Genomic DNA, 21,538 nt, shown 5'->3' with positions numbered 1-21,538 from the left:
TTTTTTCTCAAAAAGTAATTGGAAAAATATGAAGAGCATGTGTCATATTTTACGTAAGATCTACCAGGAATAAATTGAATACAAATTTAAAGAAAACTTATTAGCTATTCCATCTCAAATCGACCGAAGTATAGAGAAAATTGACCTTGCACTGTTCATATCTTCTCATCGTGTCTGCATATAGTTGGAAAGGAATGTTAAGTAAAGAATTAGCAATTACTGATCTCCTCCCACTGTGTTTAATCTTTGCACATCTCCTTTACACGCTTCAGTGACTATTGTAAAGGCATGCTTTTTCTATTTATCAATATAATCAGCGGTGAGTAACCTCACCAATTGATATAGTGTCGACGGAGCGGGATGTGCTCGTTGACATGTACAACGTGGGGATATTAATGACTCCTGCCTCCATTCTGTGAGGTTAACACGAACTGACATCCCTTGCACACAATTGGAATCGCCGTCGTGACTGTGTGGAGAAACCTCTCATGGGAACACCTTCCCTCTCTCCGATATATGGAGGTCAGATATTCATGTGTGGAATCAGACGTCTGCTTGTAATTCTGTGGTAGAAACTGTGGGGATCTGTTTTACACTGTTTTTTCAAGAGATATGTGTGTCCGAACAGTGCTAACACCACCCGTTCAAGGACAAACTTCCTTTAGAAAACCGGGGATCGTATTTATGAGATATATACTGTAGGAAATTGGATATAAAGAATTCAGCAAAACCTCTGCATCCGAAAGGGAACTTTAAGCAGTGCTTTAGGAGCTTATCCTACAGAAACCTTCCGATAATTCTTCAGCGCAGGGTTGGCCACCAAGAGCAAATTCTACTGTCTCACGAGGAGCCATATAACTTCTCTTCAACCCCTTTCTTCCTCGCAGAACACCGTGCAGCGTTGATTCCGTAACGGATGCATATTAAGCGTTCCCGTTTATGCAAATCAAGCTGTCAGGTATAACTTCCTGTAAAGTTGATTTGAATAATTTCGAGGGAAAAATTGTTTCGGGGCCGGGCATCGAACCCGGGACAAACTGAGCATCTACCGTTTAGTTTGGAATCGCTCCTGGTGCTCAGCCCTGCTTTAGCGGATTATTTTGTTCGTACATTATTTTTATTTTATTTTATTTTATTTTGTGAACTTGTTACTTTAACGGTAGCTCTTTTGATATAATTACAGCATGGTCTACATTCAGTTCACAATTAGCTCTTTTACGATTTAATTGAAATTATATCAAGCACCACCAGGATGCGAATTAAGATTTCTGATAAGGAAGGGATAGAATCCTAGATAGAGAATATCATACATAAAATTATTATCCTCATTCGATACGGCTCAACGCTTGGTTGCACTGAGTTGCTTGTCTTGCATCTTGATCATACTGTACTCCAACCACGAGAAAGTCTCTGCGGAATGAGACGGAGCGGGGTAATGCTGTGAATGAATGTTGATGTCATAAGTTGTCATAAGGTTATACACGTGGGTATTCGTATCTCTATTGGCTAGCTCTCACAGCACAAACCATAACATTGACACACACACACACACACACACATACATACATACATACATACATACATACATACATACATACATACATACATACATATACTACCCTAGTCGCAAAATTAGATCACTGTTAATCTCCTGGGGCCGTATTCATAGACATTTTTAGCGCGGGTTTCCGGTGGATGATCAGCGTTTTTCGTATTCATAAACCAGTGTTAGCGATAGGATATGATTTGAATTCTGTACAAGTAACCAGCCGATAGCCGGGGCTAGCTTAGTACGCTCGTAGCGCGTGCTGCGAAATATCTATGAATAGCATCCTAAGTCTTTTAATCTCTCCATACAGGAAATAACATGCAGGAGAGCGCATGGTTTTTAAACTGACGTTATAACAGTAATATTATCTATCTACTACGCTCCAATAGATGACGCAATAGTAAGCATATTCCTTTCACGGTTGATCTCCTGGTTGGAGAACAGTAATAATAATTATATCCATGAGCAGTGTTAAGATAAGATGTGTAATTCATAAGTTATAGATTGTTGCCGGTGATGATAATACATCAATATTATTTTCTTACCACATTAATATATGGAGCCGAGACATGGTCTCTGACCTCCAAACATAAGAGTCAACTACAATCCATGGAAATGAGATATTTAAGAAAAATAGAAGGACAAACTAGAAGAGATAGAATACGGAACCAAACAATAAGGCTAGGTCTAAGAATTGATCCTCTCGCAGAACAAGTAAAATTATCACAATTAAGGTGGTTTGGACATCTGGCTAGAATGAACAATGATAGATACCCAAAAATACCGTGGCAAGTTAGAATGGAGGGAAAAAGACCTAAAGGAAGACCGAGGCAGACCTGGGAACAAGGAATCCCGCGGGAGAGAGGATTCGAATGGATAGAGGCAAGGTCCATTGCTCAGGACCGTGAGAGATGGAAGGCTCTTTGTAAAACCTCTACACCAGGTGGTAGAAGAGGCTCGACTAAGCGAAGTGAAGATTATTTTCTTAGCTTACTTTATACTTTATAAAGTACATATACTCGTATTAAAACAATTATATTTTGTGCGAAGGGATAGAAGTTATCTCTGGCAGTGATGTTAATATGAACTTATCAGAGGTTACCAGCCACTGGCGTGGCTCAGTCGGTTAAGGCGCATGCCTGCCAGTCTGAAGTTACGCTCGGGCGCGGGTTCGATCCCCGCTTGGGCTGATTACTTGGTTGGGTTTTTTCCGAGGTTTTCCCCAACCGTAAGGTGAATGCCAGGTAATCTATGGTGAATTCGCGGCCTCATCTTGCCAAATACCATCTCGCTATCCCCAATCTCATCGACGCTAAATAACCTAGTAGTTGATACAGCGTCGTTAAATAACCAACTAAAAAAATCAGAGGTTACTTCCAGTGTGTTATTTTCATAATGTGTAATTCTTCAAGCAATAATTAATTGTTGGTGGAAATTGTGGACCATTACAAAAATCTCTATAATTGCGTGTAACATTTAAGTGGTTGGTGGTTGTGCCATTCGGTTTGGATGCTTATAGGCAGAGACCGGAACTTTGGCAGAATGCCTTTTCAAATGTGTGAAGTCTATCTTCATTTTGAAAGTAAATCTGTACGAATTATACCTTTGTGATTGAAACGTGACAGTTTTAAGTTGCCCTTTTCTGCTTTGTTTAATATACGAGGCGTGTTCTTAAAGTAAGTTCCGTTTTCAATTATAGCCGTCGCATCGCTGCAATCGTTATTTTGCGCATGCATATTTTCTTCTTCCATCTTCAGACAAGCTGTGCATGCAGTTTCAGAGCTTCAGTCCGTGTGTGTGGTTAATTATGATCAGTTGAAATGTTTAAAGTGATCGAGCACCCCGCCGACTGTGAGATGCGCTCTGTTATCCATTTCTTGAATGCGAGAAACATCAAACCAGCTGACATTCATCGTCAACTTTGTGAGGTGTATGGTGATGATGCCATTAGTGATGGAATGGTCAGGAGATGGGTTAGGAAGTTCAAAGAGGGCCGCGTCTCTGTGCATGACGAGCAGCATATCGGTCGGCCATCTTTGGTCAATGACAATTTGGTGCGTGCTGTCGATGAAAAAAATCATGAGGACAGGAACAAATTGACCATCCCTCCTACAGCCCGGATTTGGTTCCGAGTGACTTTCATCTCTTCCAGCACCTCAAGAAGTTCCTCGGTGGTCAACGTTTTGATGGTGACGACACCCAAAATCTCATCTCGAAATTTGGCTGGGAACAAATTGACCATCCCCCCTACAGCCCGGATTTGGCTCCGAGTGACTTTCACCTCTTCCAGCACCTCAAGAAGTTCCTCGGTGGTCAACGTTTTGATGGTGACGACAACCAAAATCTCATCTCGGAATTTGGCTCGGAACAAATTGACCATCCCCCCCTACAGCCCGGATTTGGATCCGAGTGACTTTCATCTCTTCCTGTACCTCAAGAAGTTCCTCTGTGGTCAACTTTTTGATGGCGACGAAGTGAAAACAGCAGTGCGGGAGTGGTTCGCATTGCAGGCGGGCGAATTCTACAATGAGGGGATAGAAAGACTTGTGCCACGACTCGATAAATGCCTCAATAATGGTGGAGATTATGTTGAGAAGTAATTGAAGTGTGGGGAATACAATGCAACAAAAATAGTTTGTAAATATCTTCCCGTTTACTTACTACACCCTTTTGGAACTTACTTTAAGAACACGCCTCGTAAATGCCTAATTTACAAAATGAATGCTTTTTTTACCTTTATTTGATTATTTATCTCTTATTTATTAATTTATTATTAAAAATTGCGTGCAAGTATATTCTAATTTATTTCTATAACCGCTACAATGAAAGTGACTTCACCGAATGTATATTATCGTCTTTCAATCAGTTCATATTCCCTTTGCAACAATGAGTGCTGCCGTGCAAAAATGTATAACAGTAAGCGTTTTAATTATCGCTTATGTTTATTTGACAAGGTAACAATGAGTGCGGGTCTAACGTTATTTTTAACGGTTATTTTTCTTTCAGTTTCCATCGCGACGTTGTTGTAGCTAGCTAAATATTTCAATCGCAACATATCAGTACAACCAAACACAAAAATGCACTTTACAAGGCTACTGGAAAGAAGATTTCTTTGCTTCCAACAGTAATTGCAACATCGAGTCGAAAATCTCAATTTGCATTCGACTTACGTAAAGCTTTTCTTGCTGCCGAAATCCCTTTGTGGAAAGTGCAAGGTTGTGGGTCTAGTGCAATGTTTTTTAATTGCCTTTTATTGCGTATTTTAGCTATTTATAATGCCTCTGCCCATCTATTTGAGCTATTTATGATGCCTTTTTACCTGCCTATTTTAATGGTTCATAATGCCTAAACTTCCGGTCTCTGCTTATAGATTATGATGTGTACCGTATGAAACGAATTAAAGATCACTATGCATTTTACATTATGCAGAAACATATTGGAAGCAATATATTATTCTATTTACTGTAGGAGATTTTATACATTTCAGTAGAAAATATAGAATGTCCCAGTGAAATCTGTATATAGCTAGGTCATAATACGTTATGGGTTTTGTCTTTGTTTTGCCTCTCATTTCCATTGTTCATTTGGGATTTGATAGCTCATAGTTACCAAAGAACCATATAATTTTAGCAATAACTTACATGATGGGGGTAGTTTATATTTATGGTATGAAGATTATACGTCTGTTCGGAAACTTGTCCTATTGACACTGCTCTCTTTTATGAAACTGTAAAGTTAGAATAGTCTCTTAAGATAAACGTCAGGCAGATCGGTATCGTTCAGTTAAATTACAGGGCTGGAAGCTGTCTATTCATGGGTCCTTACTAATGATCCTAACCGCCCCATAATATAGGCGAGAGAAGGGTCTAGGTTAAGGTTCTGTCTCCTTGGAGACAGCCGGCCGGGGTTTGTGTCAGGGTTCTCTAATCCTTTTGCGCTTCTCAGTAGTGTTTTTTTTTCTTTTTTCTTTTCAATTTTTTTTGTAACATTGACATTTTGTTTTTGTTTTTTTTTTTATTATTTTTACAACGTCGCCACTATCAAAAGTGATGTCAGATCTGACTACGCATCAATTGCAATTCTTTTGTGGAAGGACTTTCCCCTCATAATAGCAAGGAATCTCTTGGGCCAGCAAATGACCTGCTTCGAAGTCTTCAAATTACTTACTTACGACTTTCAGAGAACCAAGAAGTTCATTGCCGTCCTCACATAAGCCCGCCATCGGTCCCTATCCTGAGCAAAATTTATCCAGTGCCTACCATCATATTCCACCTCCATCAAATCCATTTTAATATTATCCTACCATCTACGTCTCGGATTCCCCAAAGATCTTTTTCTCCTCCGGCCTCCAAACTAACACTAGGGGAGAGTCGGGTAATATCGGACATCGGGTAATATCGGACAGTGCGTTTCTTTCATCTACCACCATAAATAGATAGGTAGATAGATGGCTGGATAGATGGCTGGATAGATGGCTGGATAGATGGATAGATAGATAGATAGATAGATAGATAGATAGATAGATAGATAGATAGATAGATAGATAGATAGATAGATAGATAGATAGATAGATAGATAGATAGATAGATAGATAGATACTGTAGATAGATACTGTAGATAGATACTGTAGATAGATACTGTAGATAGATACTGTAGATAGATACTGTAGATAGATACTGTAGATAGATACTGTAGATAGATAGATAGATAGATAGATAGATAGATAGATAGATAGATAGATAGATAGATAGATAGATAGATAGATAGATACTGTAGATAGATAGATAGATAGATAGATAGATAGATAGATACTGTAGATAGATAGATACTGTAGATAGATAGATAGATAGATAGATACTGTAGATAGATAGATAGATAGATAGATAGATAGATAGATAGATACTGTAGATAGATAGATAGATAGATAGATAGATAGATAGATAGATAGATAGATACTGTAGATAGATAGATAGATAGATAGATAGATAGATAGATAGATAGATAGATAGATAGATAGATAGATACTGTAGATAGATAGATAGATAGATAGATAGATAGATAGATAGATAGATAGATACTGTAGATAGATAGATAGATAGATAGATAGATAGATAGATAGATAGATAGATAGATAGATAGATACTGTAGATAGATAGATAGATAGATAGATAGATAGATAGATAGATAGATAGATAGATAGATACTGTAGATAGATAGATAGATAGATAGATAGATACTGTAGATAGATAGATAGATAGATAGATACTGTAGATAGATAGATAGATACTGTAGATAGATAGATAGATAGATACTGTAGATAGATAGATAGATAGATAGATACTGTAGATAGATAGATAGATAGATACTGTAGATAGATAGATAGATACTGTAGATAGATAGATACTGTAGATAGATAGATAGATACTGTAGATAGATAGATAGATACTGTAGATAGATAGATAGATACTGTAGATAGATAGATAGATACTGTAGATAGATAGATACTGTAGATAGATAGATACTGTAGATAGATAGATAGATACTGTAGATAGATAGATAGATACTGTAGATAGATAGATACTGTAGATAGATAGATACTGTAGATAGATAGATAGATAGATACTGTAGATAGATAGATACTGTAGATAGATAGATACTGTAGATAGATAGATAGATAGATACTGTAGATAGATAGATAGATAGATAGACTTATTTATTTTTATTTTATTGGGTTATTTTACGACGCTATATCAACATCTAGGTTATTTAGCGTCTGAATGAAATGAAGGTGATAATGCCGGTTAAATGAGTCCGGGGTCCAGCACCGAAAGTTACCCAGCATTTGCTCGTATTGGGTTGAGGGAAAACCCCGGAAAAAACCTCAACCAGGTAACTTGCCCCGACCGGGAATCGAACCCGGGCCACCTGGTTTCGCGGCCAGACGCGCTGACCGTTACTCCACAGGTGTGGACGATAGATAGATAGATAGATAGATAGATAGATAGATAGATAGATAGATAGATAGATAGATAGATACATAGATAGATAGATAGATAGATAGTGGTCGAAGCGCTTGGTGCATAGAACCAAGGACCCGGGTTCGATCCCCGGCGCCGGAGCGAATGTTTCTCCTAAAATATTAAAATGTCAATATTACAGATAAATTCTGTAGAACAAATTAATATATCTATAATATCGACTAAAGTAGTTTGACAATACGTCCATTTTTATGTCATCGACTGAATTCACTGTGGAACTAGTAGAAGATTATAAATGCTGGTCAAAAAAAGGATACTGTGGCCGTGTATTGTGTAATACTCCAATAGATGGACAGGTTAGTAAAAAATTGTTGGCAAAGACAATTCGTATACTAACTCAATGCCTGTAATAGCGAGTGTATGAAACTGCCAATCAGATTTGATCACTGTACCCGTGTATTGTATAATACTCCAATAGATGGACAGGTTAGTAAAAAATTGTGGGCAGAAACAATTCGTATACTAAGTCAATTTCTGAAATAGGGAGTGTGTGGAACTGCCAATCAGATTTGATCACTGTACCCGTGTATTGTATAATACTCCAATACATGGACAGTTTAGTAAAAAATTGTGGGCAGATGGATGTTTACGCGGTCTTCCACCAATTCGCCGGGGACAAAGAGATCCATCGTCTCGAAGGCGCTGGTAAAGTCCAGCAAACATTGTGTGGTGAGGGTGATTTCTGTTTTGAAACTGTTGTTGGTACATGTGGAGAGCTCTTCTTCCGTTTCCGCGAGCCTCCCCATAACACATTACCATGTCGGCTAACTCGGGAAAGGTGTAGACATCCATTCTCAATTGATGATTAGACTGAACTGAAAGGAAAAGGTATTGAACATTAAACGTAAACGAACAACAACAACAACCCTTCTCGTCTCTTACAAACATCTCAACAAACAAACAGGGGTGCACATATTCGCATATATTGACATACGCCCGCGCAAATACATTTTCAACGGTAACTTCGAAACGACGCGTCAAAAGAATGTTAAATGTTATGTTTTATTTAACGACGCTCGCAACTGCAGAGGTTATATCAGCGTCGCCGGATGTGCCGGAATTTTGTCCAGCAGGAGTTCTTTTACATGCACACTTAAATGCCATCGACCTGGCCCGGGATCGAACCCCCAACCTTGGGCATAGAAGAAGACCAGCGCTATACCAACTCGCCAACCAGGTCGACGCGTCAAAAGACATAGGTTGTTTAACAAAAAGAGTTCCTTATTGTTAGACCTATCACCCCTCAGAGTTTGTCGCAGAGGTTTTGAATCATCCTGTATATATATATATATATATATATATATGTGTGTGTGTGTGTGTGTGTCACTTAGTGTTGTTGCTGTTATTCTGTTATTATTGTTCAGATGTTTTTTTTACCGGCAGTGTAGTTCCTGTTACAGATCATCTTTTTTCCACGAAGGAAATATATTTTCTATATAATGCATATATTGAACGAGAGTAGCTTATTATATTTGCCATGATTTCTAATACTTATGTTGCTGCTGTAATACAGATACTTTCATTTCATTATTTGTAAGCAATTGTATGCTTACTTACTTACTTACTTTTAAGGAACCCGAGGTTCATTGCCGCCCTCACATAAGCCCGCCATTGGTCCCTATCCTGAGCAAGATCAATCCATTCTCTATCATCATATCCCACCTCACTCAAATCCATTTTAATATTATCTTCCCATCTACGTCTCGACCTCCCTAAAGGTCTTTTTCCCTCCGACCTCCCAACTAACACTCTATATGCATTTTTGGATTCGCCCATACGTGCTACATGCCCTGCCCATCTGAAACGTCTGGATTTAATGTTCCTAATTATGTCAGGTGAAGAATACAATGCGTGCAGTTCTGTGTTGTGTAACTTTCTCCATTCTCCTGTAACTTCATCCCTCTTAGCCCCAAATATTTTCCTAAGCACCTTATTCTCAAACACCCTTAACGTATGTTCCTCTCTCAAAGTGAGAGTCCAAGTTTCACAACCATACAGAACAACCGGTAATATAAGTGTTTTATAAATTCTAACTTTCAGATTTTTCGACAGCAGACTGGATGATAAAAGCTTCTCAACCGAATAATAACAGGCATTTCCCATATTTATTCTGTGTTTAATTTCCTCCCGAGTATCATTTATATTTGTTACTGTTACTCCCAAATATTTGAACTATTCCACCTCTTCAAAAGATAAATTTCCAATTTTTATATTTTCATTTCGTACAATATTCTCGTCAAAGCAATTGTATGCATTTCTGTAAAATAAATAAAACTGAATGGATACCAAATTAAGTCCCCATAGAATCCCAAGGTATCACATGTGATACCTAGCAAAAAACGAATTGAGATCATGATGAAAATTTTGATTGATTAGGGTTTGTCTTTGTATCGGCAATTATCCAATAAATAATATTTTAACATTTTTTTTACTTTAAATTTGTCTCGGGACTGAAGAGGTTAAGGGACCGCGCGAAAAGTTCGAATTATTCACTATTTCGCATTTAGCAAGTTCCACTATAATTTCCACCACGTGGTCAGCGAATGTCTTATTGACTGTATATGTTTAAACAAGAGGGTCGAACTCTCAAACTACCAAACCAAGAATCGGGCGTTTCATTGTGGTGTCCAATTATTATTGACTGCTCTTCCCGAGGGAAGTCGCTGCTTCCAGCTTTCTGCCTTATCCCGAGAATTAAAGTTAGAATCCGGTTTCTCCATTGCGCTTATTACATCGTGTTTACCTACAGTTGTTTGGCATGTATGAATGAACACAGTTTATTATCTGATAAGTTCTAGTTTACATATTATAGATAGTTGAGATTTCTTGTAAAGGTTTACTAATAGTGAAAGATCCTATGAGATGTGTAAAGACTGACTGATGTAAACATCTGCCTCCGTGGCGCAATCGGCTAGCGCGTTCGGCTGTTAACCGAAAGGTTGGTGGTTCGAGCCCACCCGGGGGCGTAGAATTTTATAATTTAATTAAATTGTATTGTTCGCACATATTCTTAGAGAATTACAGTTGTATAGTTTGCGAGCATTGATGTAGTGTATTTATGTCTGGAATTTGTGATGGAGAGTCGTTTCTCAAAATTATTTAAGATGTGCCTACTTTTCTTTCTTTCAGTCGATAATTCGATATGCTCTAATTTTCTGGGGAAATGGAACCAAAATTGGAAGCGTCTTGATTTTACAAAATAAGGCCATTAGAATTCTATGTAGATCAAACTATCTGGAACATTGACAGCCACTTTTCAGACACTCACGGATTTTAACAATCATAAATTTGTATATGTATGATCTTGACAAAATATGGACAATTACTCATTACTGGCCAATATACATGATCATGAAATTAGAAATAGTGAACAAATTAATATTCCATATTGTAGATTACACAAGAGCAACACAAACTTTTTTATTATGGGGATGAAATTATATAATAAGCTCCCAAGTCAATATTATAAATTACCAATCGATAGTTTCAAAACTAGATTTTACAATTGGTTATTAAATAATCCTTTTTATTCTGTTGCTGAGTTTTTCAACACAAATTTGTACGAAATTGTATTTTAATAAATAAGTTTAATTGCAATTTAGTTAGTTTTCTTCAATTTAAAAGTTTCAGATTATTTCATGTTTTCATTGTATTACTTAAATTTTACTGTTTTTTATTAGTGTTTCTAAAAATGTATTTATATGTTTTTTCAGTGTATTCTGACGAAGCCTAAAACTGTATGTCTAATGGCCAAATAAATTGAATTGAATTGAATATGACGTCTTATTCACAAATCTCCAATTTACAATGTTAACGTGAGCTTTGAATGTGGCAAGTATAGGCCTAAATCTTGTCAAAAACGTATTTTGTGTTTTCTTCATTTCTTTGAGCAATTCTAAAACTAAGGTTATGAAAAGTACAGGATGCTGTAATAAAATTTCTTGGAAAAATCAGAGGGTTGTCAGTAATTGCATTTTCCTCTTTAATAAAAATATTCTTGTTTAGTCACCTGTCCGAAGACAGGTTGAACCTCATCATTTGATTGTGTTTAGCTCTTCTTTTTAATCATGTTGGTTCATTGGTATGTTGAGTAGTCTGTGTACCATTGTTCGGAATGCAGCTTGTTTGTGTTGTGTTGGGTGGTTACGTGTGTTGTTGTTGTTGGTTTTCTGTATACTTTGAATGTGTGTTTGTTGTCGCCTTTTGTTATTGTGATGTCTAGAAATTTTATGGATTTGTTATTTTCGATTTGTAATGTGTAGTGTAGCTTTGGGTGTATTTTGTTTGTGTTGATGTAGGTTTTGGATCTGTCTTTTGTTTTCTTTGTATAGTATTAGTATGTCATCTACGTATCTGTGCCAATATATGATGTTGTCTGCGTGTTTGTTGTTGTTACAACCAAATACATAGCACAAGAAAACGGATACAACCTCAACATAATAGACAACCTAATACGAAAGACAATACATAATCACAAAAAACATAAGAATACAACACAAACACAAGAATACAAAATATACATCACACTAATATACGAAAACAAAAACACACACAAGATTGCAACCTCATTCAAGAAATTAAATTACAACATCGCATACAGAACAAATAATACTCTACAAAAACATCTCAACACACAAACAACACAAACAAATACTACCACACAGGCGTAGCCTATACAAACTCAAATGTAACACCTGCAGCAACTTCTACATAGGACAGGCAGGCAGATCATTTCAAACACGTTACAAAGAACACATCACAGGCATAACAAAATTATGAAACACTTCCACATATGTAGAACACGTCATAAATGCTAACCACACCTACAGAGTCATCAACGCAGACATGGAAATTCTACACATCCAACCAAAAAGTCAGAAACTAAACTCACTAGATCAAAGCGAAATATACAGACACACAAAAACACAACCAAATGAAATTCTCAAGACACAACACAATTTCAGAATACACACACTCTTTGACTCCACATTACACTACACAAACATACCCGCACAGGAAACAAAACAAAAGGCGCCAAGACCAGCAACGACCAGTTCTGAAGAAGGCCCATAATAGGTCGAAACATGTTAACCAGGCACGATAGAATTTAACACGAGAAAGATATATATTACATATTCCGAAATAAAAAGTACGTTCAGTGTCTTGGACTGAAATGGCTATATTTTAAAAATGGAATACTCTCCCATTCGACTGAAATAATTCGGGAAATTCGCCTTACACCGATCGAAATATAGAATGTTATAATCTATTTTCTCGGAATAAAAGCTATTTAGACTCAAAGACCTAGTGTATACTGCATCTCCTTGAAAATATCCAAGTAGTGAAATGTGTAAGCGGAACTCTACCGTATATGCTGTACATAGGTAAAAATTGTCCCAATTTTATTGCAACGTGATGTCACTCGTAGTACTATGGAAGCAAGTGTGTTTTTCCAAGCGTTCTTTAATAAAGTGTTCCGATGTTTTCCACGCAAGTCATGGATATATAATAATCAGGGAACGGATTTATATGGACTAAAAATATATGAAATATGTAAATATATATGTAGTTATTTTTACCAAAATATGGAATTAAATATGGATTTTTACCAAAATATGGAATTAAATATGGACTTAAAATTATAAAAAAATGACTATGTACGTTAAATATTGGTACATTTTAATCAAACTAAACAAAAAATATAATGGACGTACCTTATCTTCCAATGTAGTTTCAACAAAACACAATTTTTATTGTCTGTTACCATAACAATAGGTTACAAACATTTCTTTCAAGTGCTGAAAAGTGAATCTTCTTCTATTGTCTCTGAGGATAGATTTATACTGACTAAAAGAGCGTTCGACGTCACAAGAAGTAACTGGTACATAATTCAATTTCACAATGTCTGCTGGGGATAAGTCCAAGTTAATCTTCACTGTTGATTCACCACTCATCACAGCAACAACCTTTTGTAGTTCTTCATATCCAGGGTTTTTTGAAAGTACAGTGTCCACCTTAGCTCTTACTGCATCTGCAACTTTACCTCTACCACGATTCAGTTGTTCCACAGTACTATTTATAATTTCAAAACTTTCAGATAGTGAAAGGTGCCTATTTTGGAGACTTTTGAGCGTTTTTATGATGCATGAAAATGTATGCTGAATGTGAGCTAAGTCATTCTTCACACTTATGTCACAGGTAACTGTTTTCGCAGTATCAATTGAGACTGCATCTTCAGAGTCCAATGCAAGGAGAACATTGTTAATAGAGTCTATATGTTCGGCATAATATTCAACTGCTTCTAGCCATGTACCCCATCTAGTTAAAATTGGCTTTGGTGGCAATGGAATTTCAGGGTACATTTCTTTCAACACGTTAACTCTACTGGGAGCTTTGAGAAATACTTTTTTCACTGATGAAATCAACAAATCTACTTTAGGGAAATTGTCTCTGACCACTTCTGCCACACGATGAAATGCATGCGCCACACAAGTAAAATGAGTCAATTTAGGATATACAACAGATAATGCTTGTCCAGCTTTGACCATATAAGGGGCAGCATCGCTAATAAAGAATAACACATTATCGTACATAATACCCTTTGGCCACAGGATACCCATAGCTTCGTTGAACAGTTTAACTATAGTTTTGTTATTGCACTTTTCTAGAACATCACAATGTAAAAGAATTCGTTCAGAATATTGTTCACTTAACAAACCGATAACTACATTACCAACAAGTCTACCTTCTTTGTCGGGAGTCTCATCAATGGAAACCCAAATTGAACTATCTTTAATTTCATCTCTTATCTTCTGTATTGTCTCATCGTAGATGGATGGAGCATACGTCTTCCTAAGTGTTGACTCATCCGGGATTGTATGTTGAGTATATTTTTCAAGGAATTCCCTGAAGACCTTATTCTTTAGTTTGTAGAGAGGAATATCAGCAGAGATGAGAGAACGGCACAGGTCGATGTTAAACTCAGATCTTACATTCGATGTTGTTGGTTGTGTTAAAAACAATTGTCTCTGCTTGGAATTTAGTTGTTTGTTGGCCTGATGTTTACTAGTTGTAATGTGTTGTTGCACCAGGAACTTTTGTGTAGATGATACTGCACACTGACACAAATTACAAAATAATATTTTATTGTCAGTTGATAAACCATCTTCTTTAAATTCTGAAATGTAACTTGTTAGTTTTGATTTTAAATTGACTGAATGACGTACTTTTGGCATATTTACCGTCTTTATAGTATGATTTACAAAACTGAACCTATGTGTACTCTGACTGGCATTTAACTGTTGAGCTGCACAACTGAAGTCTGTTAAAAATTTTAAATTAAATTAATACAGTTTTGTAACTTACTTTCCCATTGTTGATAGGACTGCTAATTTTCAAATAACTCTGATGTTAAAGGGATTACTGAACATGTGTTTAAATCTCTATTGTTGAAATGTATTTTTAAAAGTTAATGGAATTTTGTTTTGTTTTATTGTTAAACCTAATATAATATGGACTGTTTTATATGAAATATGGAAAATATATGGAAATTAACGAAAATATGTACTAAACTCTAAAATATGGAAAAATATGGAAAATAAAAGTAGGATTTTTCAACCCTACACATTGTGAAACATAAAGATAATGCAAAATATAAATTATATTAGCTTTATAAGTAAATATGTATTTACATATAAATCCTTTCCCTGATAATAATAATGATTTATTTCAGCTGGCAGAGTTAAGGCCGTAAGGCCTTCTCTTCCACTCAACCAGCAAAAAGTATTCAACAGAATTCAACAATTTGATTTAGATAAGAGTTACATGTATACAAGAGATTAGTTACGAATTAAACAGCAAAATACTATGAACTATTAATTAAACAATGAAATGCAAACTGTGTAGCAGAATTACGCTAAAATACATAGAATGTTAATGTATTTCAAATAATGTTACATAATAGAAAGAGATTATTATGAGATAATTTTGAAAATACAGCACTATCAGGATGCATGTCTAAAGGAAGAAGTAACAATGTAGTCAGTGATAGTTTGTCAGTATGATTGGAGTGAAATACAAAGAAGGTTATCTTTTAAGCTGTATTTAAAAATGTTTATTGTCTTGCATCCTATAATACTTTGCGAGAAGGAATTACATTGTCGCGAGGTGGATACTGTAAAAGATGATGGATAACAAGATGTTCTATGAAGAGGTATACTTAGCGTGCCACAGATAAGTGATCTGGTATTTACGTCGTGGTTAGAGCATAGATAAGAGAAACGAGACGAAAGGTAAATTGATGTTGAAGTGTGCAGAATTCGAAAGAGTAAAGACAAAGAGTGTAAAGTTCTACGTTCTTTAAGTCGGAGCCACGAAAGACTTGCGAAGAACGGTGACATGTGATCATATCCATTTCGCGTTTACGATCAATTTCTCGATATTTCGCGGTTTTAGAAGTTTAAACTATAAATTTCCTCCATAAATTATTATTGTATCATTTCGAAATCTTCACCAGCAACTTGCTTGATAGCTTGTTACTATTTTTATTATTGTTAGACATTGCAAATGCTCCATTCATTCTTCAAGGCGTTACTAACTCTTCACTTGATCCAGAGCCACATAGATCATATCTTTCCTTTAATCGGTAGCGCTATATATTTTTCCGCGTCGCCTATAGCGGGCGCGGCACGAACTAAAAGTATCTAAGCAACAAGGAGCTGTCTCGCATTCATTAATTACGGAAAAAAAAAGAAGAAGAATGAACTAGCGCCCAAATGTGAAACATAGCCTGTTGGATTGTCACTTCCATAGTTGAATGATGTGGAATGAAGTGAGACGTCCCGGACTAAAGAAATGCAATTCAATGAGGAACCGTCGGAGTGAGTTCTAATGCCGAATGTCTGCCGACTGTCACGTAATGTATACAAGCTGTAACATGACTTCTTGTCATTACTATTTTTATTCCAGGCTTAAAGTTTATATGTCTGGGATGAGAACCTTGAAATAAATCATAAATATTCAGTAATAACAAAAAGCTGTTTAACAAAAGAATAAATTCAATAAATTTTTAGTCTGCTTATCACCATGACCGCTTTAGCACACAAAACAGTTTCTTTTGGGTTCGTCTCCCTCCTCCTTTAAAGGAATGCATAAATAATCGCTTTAAAAACACGGAGCAAAAAAGACTAAATGTGTCTTTTCTTTCTTATACGCTTGTACTACAGGCTTAGCCGTGAAAGTGGTTCTGACTGGCGAAGGGTGAAAAAATGTTGGCGGACGTAGCAATGATCTAATTTAATTTTGTGACACCTATTTTTTTTTACAGCTTATAGGTGAAAATGTGTCGCCTTTGCTTTCGTCTTGCAATATCTTTATAATAAATCTGAACTCTTAATTCCTGTCTTACTTGTGCCAATTAAATTCATATTTCATTCTCTACATCAGCGCTGACCAAAACTCGGACGGCAGTGATTACACGTGAGAGACAGTCTAAGAAGTAAGGAGACGGAGGAGAGGTACATGGCATGAAAACTACAACCAGTGGTGGTTCGTGCACGAACATTGATTTCTTCATCAACCCCGCGAATAAAAATAGCAAGCTTTGCTGTATCAGTAATGTCACTACTGTCATCAGGAACCAATAAAAATTATATATAATATTTTCTTGCTTTTTTTTTTTTTTTTTTTTTTTTTTTTTTCCCAAATATTCCTCAATGAACACAATCAGAAATTTCCTGAATTCTCTTTTGGACATTTAATCTAGAAATGCGCAGTTTTTTTTAATTTATTAAAATATTTCATAGGACAAATTGATTTACGGCTGATTTCAGTTCTGGGAGTTTAATAGCTCACTTCATTACTGCACTAGCACGTAATATTCAATCAGTTTCTCTATGTTATTATTATTATTATTATTATTATTATTATTATTATTATTATTATTATTATTATTATTATCATTACTGCTACTGATAAAGCTATTATTATTATTATTATTATTATTATTATTATTATCATCATTAAATCAATAACTAGTAAATAACTGATAATAATCATAAAAAGATTAAAAAAAGAAATTAAAATGGAGATATAGCGTAGTATTTATTTTATAATTCAAGGGAAGATATAGACCTACATATTGAGGCACATATATAAGAATTATGGTAAGGCTTGCTGATAAGTAATAATAATAATTATTATTATTAATAATAATACCTGTTATGCCTATGTAATGCTCTGTAATGTCGCTTCTATATAATACTACTAATTGAACCGTGGAGCAAAGCAATATATTACATTTTCTCCGACAGAACATCGAATAAATTCCTCTTCCCATTCTGTACGAAACCTTCTGTTCCTGCTCGTAGAGACAGAGGGTTTGTAGACCGACATGGTACCGTCACTGCTTACCTTCAGAGACAGAGAGCAAAGTACAGGAAACTCCCCTTACTAGTATGAATGTCTTTGATTACACGATGTAATCACGATACTCAGTTTGGTCACCGCTGCTCTACATTATTATTATTATTATTATTATTATTATTATTATTATTATTATTATTATTATTATTATTATTATTATTATTATTTACTGTTACCGGTTTTGTATCATGTTTCTTACTATAATTTTCCAGATAATTTTGTTGGGGGGAAAAAAAACATTAAGGGAGTACATTTTCATGAGAAATATAGCTGATATTTTACCACCGTCATTTGTAAGGTATCCCGAAATTGGGGCTGGAAAATTTGTTCATCTACGAATAGATTATGTGAAGTTAGTTAATGGAGTTTAAAAAGGGTGTGTCAGCTACTATGGCTATTTGTGCCTTAGATTTTGTGAATTCTCCTGTGACAGCAGAAGCTTTAGGAATGTATTGGAAACGGAAGAGGCAATATACTGAAATTCCCAAATTCAATATTTTAAAGAGCCCAATATAGTAAAATTAATAACATTCATATTTGTAAATATAGATACGCCAAATTTTTATCACAAGTATACCTGGTTGATAATGACAAATGTACAAAATTTTATCCGTCTATGTATGTGGTTTGTATTTCATTAATATTTTAACAAAGTACTGTATCGTTTTATATAAAATGTCCCTTGTGCCTCAATTTACGTTATTATTGATATTCACTTACATGGTTACTTATGTACAGTACATGGGAACGGAACTTACTATAGATATTTATTTGATAGGTGCAGGTGAAGGGGAGATACGGAAACCAACTTCATTATTTTAAATGGATCGATATAATTTATTATTTACTATATAATAGTGCGTTTGAAGACGCATACAAAAACTGTGTTTTGATGGCCACTGAAGATAGTTGAAGATTAATTATGAACAATATGTTTGTTAAAGAAAAAGTCAATCATTTCTGTAACTTACACCATATGTTCAGAATTAAATCGTGTGTTCAAAGTGGTGACCTTGAGCATTGATACATTATGCAAAGCGATTCTGAGCTGAAAACATTGCATGTTGAATTTCATTAGAGCTTATCCCCGAGCATGCTCGTGTTATACGTTTATTTCATGTCTTCGATGCTAGTCGGTATTCCTTGGTACACTGCTTGTTTTAATTTTCCTCACAAATAAAAATCTATTTGTTTTAAGTCTGGTGAACGTGCAGGCCATTTTATGTCTTCTTATACACATACAAAAGAAACAGTACAAGGAGTTGAATGTTTGTTTACATTTGATTTGTACGGTTCAAACTATATAATGGGGTAACCCAGTAGTTGATCGGTTTATTGAAATTAACTAATTTTTCTTAATCTTTGATCTTCAACCATCATCGATGGCCATCAAAACATAGTTGTTGCATACGTCATGAAACGCACTATTTAAGGGTAAATCATAAATCCTATCAATCCATTTAAAATAATGGAGTTTGCTTCAATATCTTCTCTACACCTGCACCTTTGAAACAAATATCAATACCACAATATGTCCCCCTTCACGCCAAACAACTTTCGTCTGAAGATTTGTCTTCTGTCGCTACAAATGGTTGTGCTATTCAGGTGCCTGTTTTAAATGTCGCACCCTGTATTATTTTGGACCGCATTTGAACTATGGAGTCATACACCCATGTTCATATTTTCTTGAATGATCCCGTATTGTCTCTTAAGTCGAGGGGAAGGATATTCGTTTGCGTGAAGGCGGTTCTTATTCCCCTTTTCCTGCCACTCGTTCGTGGAGTCCGCCGCCTGCCCAAGTCGCACACGATCTGATTGGAATAATGATCAAAGCACCCAGTGACGCACTTATCAGATGGACTTTAAAATAGACACATTGTCGTAATTAATTTCTACTTTACGCCGCGTTGATAAATCCACTTAATAACTCTTAATTGAAGTGATAGAATCGTCTTAGTTGCAGAGGGAATTCCGGACGCTATCAGATTCAGAAGCACAAGTTATAACCCGGAACACTAAAAGCTACAATGTAATATATTTAGCGATTATGACATCCGCTAGTCGAACCTCGAGGCCGCCTGCAATTTGTCGCTGGTCTTAATGTCGTAGTCTGCCCATGTGTTCAGGAGTCTCTTTTAACGGAAGTAAATGATGAGTGTTTCATGGTAGATTATTTCTTATAGGTATTTCACTGGAATTATCACCGTCTTCTCATTCAGACGCTAAATAACCTAAGATGTTGATAAAGCGTCGTAAAATAACCTACTGAAAATACGTACATACATTATGCAACGGACCTATAATGGTAGTCTATTAATTAAGACGAGAGTATGTTTATGAAACGAGCGTAAGCGAATTTCATAATTTTCATACGAGCGTCTTAATTATTATTACTATTATTATTATTATTATTATTATTATTATTATTATTATTATTATTATTATTATTATTATAGGCGATATGCATACGACTGTTTTTGTTCGACCATAATTTTAAATGTCTTAAGTATTGAGTTTTACAAATATCTTATCTTGTTACTTTGCTGATAATGAAATGGTGATCATGAGTATATTTTCAGCGTGTTCTTGACTATTGCTATAGAGGGTAGGCGTGGACCATGAGTGTCTTTTCAACGTGTTCCCGAGTAGTACAACAGATGGCAAGCATAACATAGAATATAATGATTTATTGTCACTGGCAGAGTTACGGCCATAAGGGTTTCTCTTCCACTCATTGATTTTTTGCAGGGCTTTGGTTTGACGATTTGAACCTCAAAGCAACACACATTAAAACCCAGGAAATTAACTCAGTTTATTGGAATATTAAAATTAACATGAAGAGAATTTATTTTGCATGTTGATTGTGCAGTTTGTGCCAGCCATTTTGCATTGTTCCTTTCAAGGCTTGCGGGTTGTTGGGCGTACGATATTAATCAATAGCACATATGCTTAATATTGGAAATCGATAGTTGGAATAACATAATGAATACCAGTACTTTAATATAATATGTAATTAAGGTACAGTTACGTTACATGTAATGAGCGTATTATAGTAGGTTGAGCAAAATCATACATACATACATACATACATACATACATACATACATACATACTGTACATACATACATACATACATACATACATACATACATACATACACACATACACACATACATACATACATACATACATACATACATACATACATACATACATACATACATACCGTCCACACCTATGGAGTAACGGTTAGCGAGTCTGACCGCGAAACCAGGTGGCCCGGGTTCGAATCCTGTTTCGGGGCAAGTTACCTGGTTGAAGTGTTTTCCGGAGTTTTCCCTCAACCCAATATGAGCAAATGCTGGGTAACTATCGGTGTTGGACCCCGGACTCATTTCACCGGCATTATCACCTTCATCTCATTCAGATGCTAAATAACCTGAGATGTTGATACAGCGTCGTAAAATAACCTACTAAACTAAAATAAAAATACATACATCGCAGCATATATATCATATACGTAACATAC

The 21,538-nt window shown here is 35.7% G+C and overlaps 1 protein-coding gene and 1 non-coding gene across 26 annotated transcripts in view; both read left to right on the top strand.

Annotated features, from left to right (window-relative positions):
- Nucleotides 1-21,538, top strand: part of trol (terribly reduced optic lobes) — a 1,501,851-nt gene that overhangs the window by 109,030 nt on the left and 1,371,283 nt on the right. The window lies entirely within an intron of this gene.
- TRNAN-GUU (transfer RNA asparagine (anticodon GUU)) lies at nt 10,480-10,553 on the top strand. The gene has a single exon. It is a non-coding gene; the product is annotated as a tRNA-Asn (tRNA).

Source organism: Periplaneta americana, chromosome 9 (genome assembly GCF_040183065.1).
Source record: "Periplaneta americana isolate PAMFEO1 chromosome 9, P.americana_PAMFEO1_priV1, whole genome shotgun sequence".
Lineage (NCBI taxonomy): Eukaryota > Metazoa > Arthropoda > Insecta > Blattodea > Blattidae > Periplaneta > Periplaneta americana.
This window is presented reverse-complemented; position numbering and strand designations above follow the sequence as displayed.